This window comes from Glycine soja, chromosome 10 (genome assembly GCF_004193775.1).
Source record: "Glycine soja cultivar W05 chromosome 10, ASM419377v2, whole genome shotgun sequence".
Taxonomy (NCBI): Eukaryota; Viridiplantae; Streptophyta; class Magnoliopsida; order Fabales; family Fabaceae; genus Glycine; species Glycine soja.
The window spans coordinates 38,052,414-38,065,785 of NC_041011.1; the positions used below are offsets into that span (position 1 = coordinate 38,052,414).

At 38.6% G+C, this 13,372-nt stretch overlaps 2 non-coding genes across 2 annotated transcripts; both read right to left on the reverse strand.

The window, feature by feature from the left end:
- Window positions 1-4,381: 4,381 nt before the first annotated feature.
- Window positions 4,382-4,489, reverse strand: LOC114372710. Its single transcript, XR_003658279.1, has one exon. It is a non-coding gene; the product is annotated as a small nucleolar RNA R71 (small nucleolar RNA).
- A 7,267-nt stretch (window positions 4,490-11,756) lies between these two features.
- Window positions 11,757-11,864, reverse strand: LOC114372708. The gene has a single exon (XR_003658277.1). It is a non-coding gene; the product is annotated as a small nucleolar RNA R71 (small nucleolar RNA).
- Window positions 11,865-13,372: the final 1,508 nt, after the last annotated feature.

Below are 13,372 nucleotides of genomic sequence, written 5' to 3' on the forward strand. Positions count from 1 at the left end.
TAGTAGACACATTACCAGTGTTCTACTATGAGAAAATGGTGGGTTACATGCCATCAAGCTTTGTAGATTTGGTGTTTGCGGGCGAGAGAATCGAAGTAGGCTTAAGAAGGGGGAAGTTCGATTACGCCGCTTCAGCAAGTACAAGCAATAGGAGGTCCGAAATGGGTGGAGCTAAGAAGAAGGAGGGAGACACCCATGTCGTAACTTCAGCTCCCACATGGCCAAAATCCCAACAAACCCCTCATAATCCCACCTACCAATATTCCCCGCATCAACCAAATTATTCAGCCAACGTCAAAACCCCTCCCAATCCGGCGCCCATCCAACAAAGATTGCCCACTCGACCACAATGGCCTCCCTCACAAAATTTGTTTCCCACACAATCTCGACCAATTGAAAACGCCAATCCCAACACAAACACAAACCCAAGGAGGAATTTCCCGAAAAGAAAGCCCTTAGATGGTACAATCCCAACACAACATGCGCCTATCACGGTAGTGTTTCAGGGCATTCTATGGAGCAGTGTGTGGCTTTCAAGCATAAGGTCCAAAGCTAGATTGATGCGGTATGGATAATGTTTCAAAAAGACAGTCCGAATGTGATGACTAATCCACTCGCCAGTCATGGAGGCTCGGCGATTAATGCGGTGGAAGAATCAGAGCCTCGAGGGCTGAAGCAGATGGGGGACATGTCAAGATAAGTGTGTAAATAGTCAGAAAGAAAACAATCAAAAACACAAAAACGGGGGGGGGGGGGGGTGAACTTATCAAGATAAATGTGTAAATAGCAATTCAAATATAGGCCCTTCTGGAACATTCTGGAAGTTGGGTTGCTTCAGGAGGAAGCAACTGGGCGGCAAGCTCCTCCACGTTGTTGAAAAATAGTTTTCGGGGCTTCCGTGGCTTCCGTAATGCTTCTGTAAAATTTCCAAAAACCTTGGGTAAGCATATTTCACTTAATATTGGTGAAAGGGAAGAGAAAAAAAAAAGATGAAAATCAAATCTGAAACACTTCCTTAAGGCTTCCGTAACTTTTCCGTAAAGTACGAAAATGGGGGTGAACTTAGTAATTAGGGTGCGCTTAAAAGTCTTCTTCATTAAGTCTCTGGGCGGCAAGCACCTCCCTTTTTCCCTATAAATAGGGGAGGGGGGCTGTTTCAAAATGTTCATGACCCCTAGGCTATGCATTTTGGCTATTTTGGGTAAAAAAACACGTTTCCGTGAAGAAAAATCGAGTTGAAGTGCTTCCATAACGCTTCCGAGACGTTTCTGTGAGCAAATCTGTGAAGATTTTCCTCCGTTCTTCACTGTTCTTCGTTTGTTCTTCATCATTCTTCGGTCTTCAACTAGTAAGTTCCCAAAATCAAATCTTTCAATTCAGTCTATGCACCCTTAGTGGTCCCTACTTGCTTTGTGTATTTTCACTTTCATTTCGCTTACTTTCAGTTTTCTTTTCTTTCGCTTTAACGAGCTTTTAACCGTTCATTTAAGCCGTTTTCTCACCTAATAAATGATAAAATGAATTTGAACTGATCATTTGTGTTGTAATCTCGTTTAATCACTGTTAAAACAAAATCTAACCGATCATTCACGTTGTAACCTCGTTTAAACCAAAAAAGCAAAATAATAATAAAATAATCAAAATGTCTAGAAAAAAAAAGAATAAAATAATCAAAACAATCAGTCAGACGTTTTTCTTTGAAAGTTTCCTTGGATTAATTGACTAATAACCAAAGTGAAACCAAGGCTAAAATCAACTCACAAATCAAGCTTTGTCCGTAAAAATCACTAAAAACCGTTTTAAGGTCCAACGCCTTAAATGGTCCTCTTTGGTTTTATCGATTAACATGGACCATTCAAAAGCATGAAATCAACATGTAACTTTACCACTTTTGCATGAACTACGCAGGTCTGATTTCCTCATCGCAATTGAGGATACGTAGGAGCAAAAGCCCCGCTTTTGTCGACCACCCCAAGACATCGTTAGTGGTCCAACACCTTAACTTTTCTCTCCTTTCCAAAAACCAAGAGATCATTAATGGTCCAACGCCTTAATGTATCTCTCCTTTCCAAAAATCAAAAGATCGTTTAATGGTCCAACACCTTAAACGACTTTTGTTCGGTTAAAAACGATCTTGCGGAAAAAGATCAAAACAACTTAACCAACATTTATCTTGCGGAAAAAGCATTGGGCTTGAATCCAGAATTGGGCTTGGACTTGAAGAGGACAAACTATTTTATTCTACAAAATTTTATCTTATCTAGACATTATCTTATCTAGATATTATTTAGATTTGATCTCATCTAGATATTATTTCATCTAGATCTTATCTTATCTTATCTAGATTTTATTTTATTTTATTTATGGGCTTGGATTTAAAACAGATTTGTAACCTTTGGGGCTGGAAAAACTATATAATAGCACCAAGGTTCTAGTTTAGGCTCTCTCTCTTCTCTCTCTCTCTCTCTCTCTCTCTCTCTCTCTCTCTCTCTCTCTCTCTCTCTCTCTCTCTCTCTCCTGTTTTCATTTTTTAGTTTTAGGCTTTTCTTAGACACCTTTTCACTAATTACTCTGAATTTGTTGCTATTAATTCATGCATGCTTAGTGCTTGATTAATTGTCTCTGCGCTTAATTACGTTCATGCTTAATGATCGTTTATGATTAATTGGTGTATGTGTTGCTTAATCACATAATGAATGCCTTATGTTAAATTTCGCTTAGTAATTTAATTTAGGGTTGGATAAAGTGGTTGAACTGATAAAGGATAAACTCTCGTAACCTAGGATAAGAGACTTGCTTGTGAATCAAGGGGAAGCAACGTGTTTTAATTCTGATATTTTCTAATTCAATTTTAATCACTGTTTAATTTACACAAAAAAAAAACCTCCCCTCTATTCGTTACTATTTTCCTACTATCTGTTATGAACGTTTGGTTGATCATTGCTCTTTGGGAGATGACCTAGGATCACTTCCTAGTTACTGCATTTTAATGTTTATTTGATTCGGGTACGGCCTCGATTAAATTTGACGTCGTTGTCGAGGAGCAGTGTCCAAAGGTTCATAATAGCTAGTGTCGTGTTAGTGTTTAATTCTTTCGTGTTTTATTTTTAATTGTTAGTGTTGTGTTAGTGTCTTGGTATTTTGTTTAGTGTATGTTCTGTTTTAGTTTTTCTGTTAAGCGCTTTCACTGTTTCAATTTTGCTGTGAATAGTGTTTTGTGATGGATTTAGTGACCACTTTTGCGGCAGAATAGAGTAGTAGTGGAAATCATGTAGCGACGGATTTTAGCGACCACACTTGCTGAATTATTTGAGATTTTTTGTTTTAGTAGCTAGAGTTGTTATTTTTGGCTGAATTTTTTTGTGGTAACTTCTTTTAATCCATATTTTGTGGGAAAAATAGCAAGAGCCTTTAGTTTGGTCAGATTTGAAAGTTCCAAAAAAGTAGCAAATTTTATTTTTGTCAAAACTTCAAACGGCCATAACTTTTGCTCCGGTTATCAGAATCACTATTATTATATATGTATTTGGGGTAGAAAAAAATTTCCTACACCGTGGCAGCCTGCCATATGGCAGCTGAGGACTCCTTCTTCCAAAAATTGCGATTCTGTCAAAAGTTTTTTATTTTCCAAGTATTATTCTCTTATTTTTCTTAACTTATCATTTTTAGCTTCTATAGTTAGACTTTGAATTTTCGTTTGAAATTTTTTGTGCTATCTTCTCATCATTTTATAAGTTCACTCACAAAATTTCAAGTCATTTGGATATCATTTAATTGTAGCTGTAATTCAAACCTGCACTGTTACTTGCATAAGAAGGCAACTAGTTGTGCATGCTGAATATAGTGTATGACTAGAGGCAATCCATCTGACTTACAATCCTTTTCTCCTGAGATAGATAGGACATTTCATAGATTAGTTAGACATCATTTAGTACCTTTTGAGCATCCTGAGCATTTTGTTATTGGTGATTTTGAGCATTATAGTTTTGAACATTCTGAGACCATGGCACAACCTCCACCCCGTGAGAGGACTCTAAGGGAACTGGCTGCACCTGATTTCACCTATGAAAGCTTGTGCATCCAATACCCTGATGAGGATGTCCCATATGTTCTTAAAACTGGACTGATCCATTTGCTTCAAAAGTTTCATGGCCTTGCAGGTGAAGACCCGCACAAACATCTGAAAGAATTCCATATTGTCTGCTCCACCATGAAACCCCCATATGTTTAGGAGGATCACATATTTCTGAAGGCCTTTCCTCATTCTTTAGAGGGAGTGGAGAAGGATTGGCTTTATTACCTTGCTCCATGGTCCATCACGAGCTGGGATGACCTCAAGAGAGTATTCTTAGAAAAAAATTTCCCTACTTCCAGGACCACGACTATCAGAAAGGATATTTCAGGCATTAGACAACTCAGTGGAGAGAGCTTATATGAATACTGAGAGAGATTTAAGAAACTATGTGCCAGTTGCCCTCACCACCAGATTTCTGAGTAGCTTCTCCTCAAATATTTTTATGAAGGACTCAGTAACATAGAGAGAAGTATGATAGATGCTGCCAGTGGTGGAGCCCTTGGAGACATGACCCCTGCTGAAGCCAGAAATTTAATTGAGAAGATGGCTTAAAACTCCCAGCAATTTAGTGCCAAAAGTGATGCTATTGTCATTAGAGGAGTGCATGAAGTAGCCACGCATTCATCTTCATCAATCGAGACTAAGAAGCTTGAAGGTAAAGTAGAGGCCTTGGTTAACCTGGTAACCCAACTGGCCATGAATAAAAAATCTGCACTTGTAGCCAGACTCTGTGGTTTATGCTCCTCTGCCGACCACCACACAGACCTTTGCCCTTCTATGCAACAATCTGAAGCAGTTGAGCAGCCTGAAGCTTATGCTGCAAACATCTACAGCAGACCTCCTTAACCTCAGCAGCAAAATCAGCCACAACAGAACAATTATGACCTCTCCAGCAACAGGTACAATCCCGGGTGGAGGAATCATCCCAACCTTAAATGGTCGAATCCTTCACAATAGCAGCGACAACAACAACAGCCTTATTTTCAAAATGTTGTTGGCCCAAGCAGACCATACGTTCCTCCACCAATCCAGCAGCAACAACAACAACAGCCTCAGAAATAGCAAACAGTTGAGACTCCTTCGCAACCTTCCCTTGAAGAACTTGTGAGGAAAATGACTATGCAAAACATGCAGTTTCAACAAGAGACCAGAGCCTCCATTCAGAGCTTAACTAATCAGATGGGACAAATGGCTACAAGTTAAATCAACAATAGTCCCAGAATTCTTACAGATTACCTTCTCGAGTGCATAATAGTTGGAGAGTCTACATCGACTATAGGAGGCTAAACCAGGTTACCAAAAAGGACCATTTTCCCCTTCCATTCATTGACCAGATGCTTGAACACCTGGCAGGTAAATCTCACTACTGTTTCCTTGATGGTTTTTCTGGTTATATGCAAATCACTATTGCTCCTGAGGATCAGGAAAAGACCACATTCATTTGCCCCTTGAGCACTTTTTCCTATAGGAGGATGCCTTTCGGCCTATGCAATGCCCCTGGTACCTTGCAGCGGTGCATGATTAGTATTTTTAGTGATTTTTTAGAAAATTGCATAGAGGTGTTTATGGATGATTTCACTGTATATGGATCCTCTTTTGATAATTGTTTGGATAGTCTAGAAAAGGTTTTGAATAGATGCACTGAAACTAACCTTGTTCTAAATTTTGAAAAATGTCATTTTATGGTTGAGCAAGGTATAGTTTTAGGCCACATTATTTCCAATAAGGGCACTGAAGTAGATCCTGCAAAAATTTTTGTTATTTCACAATTGCCTTACCCCTCTTGCGTGCGAGAAGTGCGATCTTTTCTAGGTCATGCAAGATTCTACAGGTGCTTTATAAGAGATTTTAGCAAAGTAGCCCTTCCACTATCCAACTTGTTGCAAAAGGAGGTAGAGTTTGACTTTAATGATAAATGCAAAGAGGCTTTTGATTGCCTCAAAAGAGCACTCACTACCACCCCCATCATCCAGGCACCCGACTGGACAGTCCCTTTTGAGCTTATGTGTGATGCATCCAATTATGCATTGGAGGCTGTCCTTGCTCAGAAAATTGATAAATTGCCTAGGGTGATATATTATGCTTCTAGGACTTTAGATGCTGCCCAAGCGAATTATACTACTACTGAAAAAGAGCTACTAGCCATAGTTTTTGCTCTTGAAAAATTTCGTTCTTATTTGCTTGATACTCACATTATTGTTTATACTGACCATGCAGCTTTAAAGTACTTGTTGAAGAAGGCAGATTCAAAGCCTAGGTTGATCCGATGGATGCTCAAGCTCTAAGAATTTGACTTGGAGATCCATGATAGGAGCGGAGCACAAAATTTAGTTGCTGATCATTTGAGTTGGATCAAACATGTGTCTGATGAGGACTCACCCATTCGGGATGATTTCCCAAATGATCATTTATATATATTGTATAGTATTTCTGATTCTCTTTCTACTCCCTGGTTTGCTAACATTGTCAATTATTTAGTTGCTTATGTTTTTCCTCCCTTACCATCTAAGGCTCAAAAAGATAAAATTAAAAGTGATACTAAGCATTTTATTTGGGATGACCCCTACTTGTGGAAATTTTGCAGTGATTAGGTCATTAGACGATGCATTCCAGTTCATGAGATTGACTTTGTCCTGCAATTCTGTCATTCTTCCGCACCGGGAGGTCATCTGGGTGTTCAAAGGACAGTTCGCAAAGTGCTTGACTGTGGATTTTATTGGCCCACCATCTTTAAAGATGCGTGGAAGATTTGTAGCACTTGTGAGCAGTGTCAGAGAGCAGGAAGTGCACTTACATGGCGACAACAACTGCCTCAGCAACCTATGCTATTCTGTGAGGTGTTTGATGTCTGGGGTATAGATTTCATGGGCCCTTTTCCTATATCTTTTGGTTATGTTTACATTCTCCTTGCAGTTGATTATGTTTCAAAATGGGTGGAAGCCAAGCCCATTAGAACTAATGATGCTAAGGTTGTTGTAGATTTTGTCAGATCTAATCTGTTTTGCAGGTTTGGAGTACCTAAAGGAATCGTTAGTGATCAAGGAACCCATTTTTGCAACAAATCAATGTATGCCTTGCTGAAAAAGTACGGGGTTATACACAGGGTATCCATACCATACCACCCCCAAACCAATGGATAGGAAAAAATCTCTAACATGGAGATCAAGAGAATTTTAGAGAAGATTGTGTAGCCAAGCAGGAAAGATTGGAGTACCAGGCTTGATGATGCTCTTTGGGCACATAGGACTGCCTACAAAGCACCGATAGGAATGTCTCTTTATCGGGTTGTCTTTGGAAAGGCATGTCATCTTCCAATGGATATTGAGCACAAAGCATACTGGGCAGTGAAGACCTGCAACTTCTCTATGGATCAAGCTGGTGAGGAAAGAAAGTTGCAACTGAGTGAGTTAGATGAGATCCGCCTAGAAGCCTACGAGAATGCCAAGTTCTACAAAAAAAAGACCAAGAAGTTCCATGATAGCATGATAATTAAGAAGGACTTCATGATCGGGCAAAAAGTGTTATTGTATAATTCTAAGCTTGGACTCATGAGTGGTAAGTTGAGGTCTAAGTGGATTGGTCCTTTTGTTGTTACTAATGTTTTTCCTTATGGTACAATTGAGATCAAAAGCGACTCCACAAACAAGAGCTTCACGGTCAATAGACACCGACTTAAGCCATTCCTCACAAACCCTTCTTTAGTGGACGTAATGGTGGAAGAGACTTCCTTACTCCACCCTACTCTTCCTCCACCATGACTTAGGGAGTTTTTCTTTCCTATCTCCTTCTTTACTTTTACTACATTTGTCCGATTCTATTTGATGGTCTAATTGTTTTTAATCTTTTAATTGTGCTACATTGAGGACAATGTGTTGTTTAAGTATGGGGGGGGGGAGTTCTTCGGTTTTGGTTTTGCTAGTTTTGTTAGTTTTGTTAATTTTTGTTAGTTTTGTTGGGTTTCTAGTTTAATATTTTAGGTCAATTCTGTTTGCATGTACAAATTTGCATATTTTTCTTTGAATTATAGGATATGTTCAAGAAATGGGTAATTGTTCTAAAAATAAAAGTCTCATGACATTTTGTGATTTGAAATCCTTGTTTTTCCTCTACATGTCATGATAGTTTTGAAAGCTCAATTTGAATGTGATAAGTTTACCTTTGTGAGAATTTGAGCCATCCATCATCATAATCTTTTGGTGTGTTTTGCCCCATTGATTTCTTGCACAATAGCCTTGGCTTGATTCTTGTTGATGCTTCCTAATTCACATGCATATTTGGAAATGATTTAGGCAATTTTGTTCTTATAAGCTTCTAGCCAAATGGACTTACCTTGAATTAATTCCTTTGATAGCCCCTTTGAGCCTATGTTCCCCTTTCTTTGTTTTGAAGCTCATTACAAGCCTTAAGTGAAAAACCATGATAACACCTTACCCTAAGGAATTTTGGAGCTTTGGAATTGTTTTGGGAATAAGTGTGGGGGGGTATGTTTCATTGGAAGATATGATTTTTGGCCATGCTTAATGTTTTATTTTGGCCATGCTTGATGTATATATATATTTCCTAGTTCTTGCTTTAATCTTCAAATTCATACTGTCTAAAAAAACAAAAAAAAAAGAGAGAAAAAAAAGAAAAAAAAAATTTCAATTGCTGCAAATTCTACAAATTCGTACTGTTCAAAAAAAAAAAAAAAAGAAGAAAAGAAGTGAAGTTGAATAAATGAGGTCTTGTTATGAGGACTTGATTTGGGACCCTTAGTTGATTTTGTTGATATTAAAGGGTTTGGGTTTACTACTTGTGCTTAATTTCCACTTATTCCCCATTGTTCCTCTATTCCTTTGGGATTTAGCTATTTATTCCATATTTTTTCCCCTACCTTGTCCTTGGCCCCATTACAACCTTTAAAGACCTTTTGATCCTCATGTGCATGTGTTTGTCAAGTTGTTTGTCAATTTTAGAATTTTGCCAAGTCTATGTGGTGTTTGTTTTCATGGGTGCTTCAAGAGTAAACAGTAGCCTAGACACTTGAGAGATAGAGTGTATATCTTGTGAGGCTTTATCACTTTTCATTCTTGAGCTGATTAACTATTTTGCCATGATTGGGTTGCTTGGATGATTTCCACGAATGTCTTGACTCTTTGGATCTCTTCATGTTAGATGTTACCTATTCCTTTCATTCCTTGATGTTCATTGAGAAATATGTAAATGTTTTTGTTTGTCTCTCTTTGATATCCTTGGATTTTTTTTCTTTGTTTCATTTTGCCCAGGAGTGCAAAAGGCTAAGTATGGGGGGTTTTGATGTGCCATTATTTTCTCCTATTTCTTAACCCTTTTTGCACCATTTTAAGTACTGATTAGTCTTAATTGTCAAATTAATTAGGCAATTTTATTATTTGGGCACATTCAGCTAATTTGATGTTTTTAATCTAATTTCATGAATTAATGAAGCATTGGGCTTGAATCCATAATTGGGCATGGGCTTGAATCCAGAATTGGGCTTGGACTTGAAGATGATAGACTATTTTATTCTACAAAATTTTATCTTATCTAGACTTTATCTTATCTATATATTACTTAGATTTGATCTCATCTAGATATTATTTCATCTAGATCTTATCTTATCTTATCTAGATTTGATTTTATTTTATTTATGGGTTTGGATTTAAAATAAATTTGTAACCATTGGGGCTGGAAAACTATATAACAGCACCAAGGTTCTAGTTTAGGCTCTCTCTCTCTCTCTCTCTATCTGTTCTCTCTCTTCTCTCTCTCTCTCTCTTGTTTTCATTTTTTAGTTTTAGGCTTTTCTTAGACACTTTTTCGTTTTGCAATTCCAGTTTTGACTTTTCATTTTAGCAATAAAATTCCGTTCTTCAATCTATAATTTCATTCTCTATTGATTAATGGAAGGCTAAGCATCTAGTGTTGCTTTCTCTTGAGGATCACGCACAGTTCTCTTTGAGGTTCTATTATTATTGTTAAATTCTGTTCAGTTTTTCCTCTTCACTAATTACTCTGAATTTGTTGCTATTAATTCATGCAAGCTTAGTGCTTGATTAATTGTCTCTACGCTTAATTACGTTCATGCTTAATGATCGTTTATGATTAATTGGTGTATGTGTTGCTTAATTACATAATGAATGCCTTATGTTAAATTTCACTTAGTAATTTAATTTAGGGTTGGATTAAGTGGTTGAACTGATAAAGGATAAACTCTCATAACCTAGGATAAGAGACTTGCTTGTGAATCAAGGGATAGCAACGTGTTTTAATTCTGATATTTTCTAATTCAATTTTACTCGTTGTTTAATTTACAAAAAAAAAAAAAAAACAACCCCCCCCCCCAATTCGTTACTATTTTCCCACTATCTGTTATGAACGTTTGGTTGATCATTGTTCATTCGGAGACGACCTAGGATCACTTCCTAGTTACTACATTTTAATGTTTACTTGATTCGGGTACGACCTCGATCAGAGAGACGGGTCCATCTGAGAGAGGGGGAATAAATTGAGTTTCAGGAGGAAGTTGCCAGGAGGCAATGGACTTAGCTCGCAAGGCCCATGGCTAAATTTGACCTAGAAATAGTCATGGAATTCTACATGAATGCATGGCCCACCGAGGAAGGAGTTAGGGATAAGCGCTCCTGGGTGCGGGGCCAATGGGTCCCCTTTGTTGAAGATGCCATCAATCAGTTCTTGGGGCATCCATTGGTCCTGGAAAAGGGGCAACGTTGCGAGCTTAGTGAAAGGAAGAGTCAGGCTTCGAGATTTGATGAGGAGGCCATAGGCCAACTCCTATGCATTCCGGGACAGGACTTCGCACGATTCATTACTATTTTCCTACTATCTGTTATGAACGTTTGGTTGATCATTGCTCGTTGGGAGACGACCTAGGATCACTTCCTAGTTATTGCATTTTAATGTTTATTTGATTCGGGTACGGCCTCGATCAAATTTGGCACCGTTGTCAGGGAACAGTGTCCAAAGGTTCATAATAGGTAGTGTCGTGTTAGTGTTTATAAGGTTGCTCACAAAATTTCAAGTCATTTGGATATCATTTAATGGTAGTTGTAGTTCAAACCTGCACTGTTACTTGCATAAGAAGACAACTAGTTGTGCATGCTGAATATAGTGTATGACTAGAGGCAATCCATCTGACTTACAACCCTTTGATCCTGAGATAGATAGGACATTTCATAGATTAGTTAGACATCATTCAGCACCTTTTGAGCATCTTGAGCATTCTGTTATTGGTGATTTTGAGCATTATAGTTTTGAACATTCTGATTTTGAACATTCTGAGAACATGGCACAACCTCCACCCCGTGAGAGGACTCTAAGGGAACTGGCTGCACCTAATTTCACCTACGAAAGCTTGCGCATCCAATACCCTGATGAGGATGTCCCATATGTTCTTAAAACTTGACTGATCCATTTGCTTCCAAAGTTTCATGGCCTTGCAGGTGAAGACCCGCACAAACATCTGAATGAATTCCATATTGTCTGCTCCACCATGAAACCCCTAGATGTTCAGGAGGATCACATATTTTTGAAGGCCTTTCCTCATTCTTTAGAGGGAGTGACGAATGACTGGCTTTATTACCTTGCTCCATGGTTCATCACGAGCTGGGATGACCTCAAGAGAGTATTCTTCGGAAATATTTTCCCTGCTTCCAGAACCATGACCATCAGAAAGGATATTTCAAGCATTAGACAACTCAGTGGAGAGAGCTTATATGAATACTAGGAGAGATTTAAGAAACTATGTGCTAGTTGCCCTCACCATCATATTTCTGAGCAACTTCTCCTTCAATATTTTTATGAAGGACTTAGTAACATGGAGAGAAGTATGATAGATGCTACCAGTGGTGCAGCCCTTGGAGACATGACCCCTGCTAAAGCCAGAAATTTAATTGAGAAGATGGCTTCAAACTCCCTGCAATTTAGTGCCAGAAGTGATGCTATTGTCATTAGAGGAGTGCATGAAGTAGCCACGCATTCATCTTCATCAGCCAAGACTAAGAAGCTTGAAGGTAAAATAGACGCCTTGGTTAACCTGGTAACCCAACTGGCCATAAATAAAAAATTTGCATCTGTCGCCAGACTCTGTGGTTTATGCTCCTCTGCCAACCACCACACAGACCTTTGCCCTTCTGTGCAACAATCTGAAGCAATTGAACAGCCTGAAGCTTATGCTGCAAACATCTACAACAGACCTCTTCAACCTCAGCAGCAAAATCAGCCACAACAGAAAAATTATGACCTCTCCAGCAACAGGTACAATCTCGGGTGGAGGAATCATCCCAACCTTAGATGGTCGAATCCTTCACAACAGCAACAACAACAACAATAGCCTTATTTTCAGAATGTTGCTGGCCCAAGCAGACCATACGTTCCTCCACTAATCCAGCAGCAACAATAGCAACAGCCCCAGAAACAGCAAACAGTTGAGGCTCCACTGCAACCTTCCCCTGAAGAACTTGTGAGGCAAATGACTATACAAAACATGTAGTTTCTACAAGAGACCAGAGCCTCCATTCAGAGCTTAACTAATCAGATGGGACAATTGGCTACACAGTTAAATCAACAACAATCCTAGAATTTTGACAGATTACCTTCTCAATCTGTCCAGAATCCCAAAAATGTGAGTGCCATTACATTGAGGTCGGGAAAGCAGTGTCAAGGACCTCAACTAGCAACATCTTCTTCATCCGCAAATGAACCTTCCCAACTTCACTCTACTCCAGAAAAAGATGATGACAAAAATTTAAAGAGTAAGTCACCTAACAATTTCTATGCAGGTGAACCTTCCACTGGTAATTCTGATTTATAGAAGCAACATATCCCTCTTCCATTCCCTCCAAGAGCAATTTCCAACAAAAAAATGGAAGAGGCAGAGAAGGAGATCTTGGAAACATTTAGAAAAGTAGAGGTAAACATACCTCTACTGGATGGAATAAAGCAAATTCCAAGATATGCTAAATTCTTGAAGGAGCTGTGCACTAATAAGCGGAAGCTTAAAGGTAGTGAAAGAATTAGTATGGGCAGAAATGTCTCCGCATTGATTGGTAAATCTGTTCCCCAAATCCCTGAAAAATGTAAAGATCCAGGTACATTTAGCATACCTTGTATTATAGGGAACAATAAGTTTGACAATGCCATGCTAGATTTAGGAGCTTCTGTTAGTGTGATGCCTCTGTCTATTTTTAATTCTCTATCTCTTGGTCCCTTGCAGTCAACTGATGTGGTAATTCATTTAGCTAATAGAATTGTTGCCTATCCTGCTGGTTTCATAGAGGA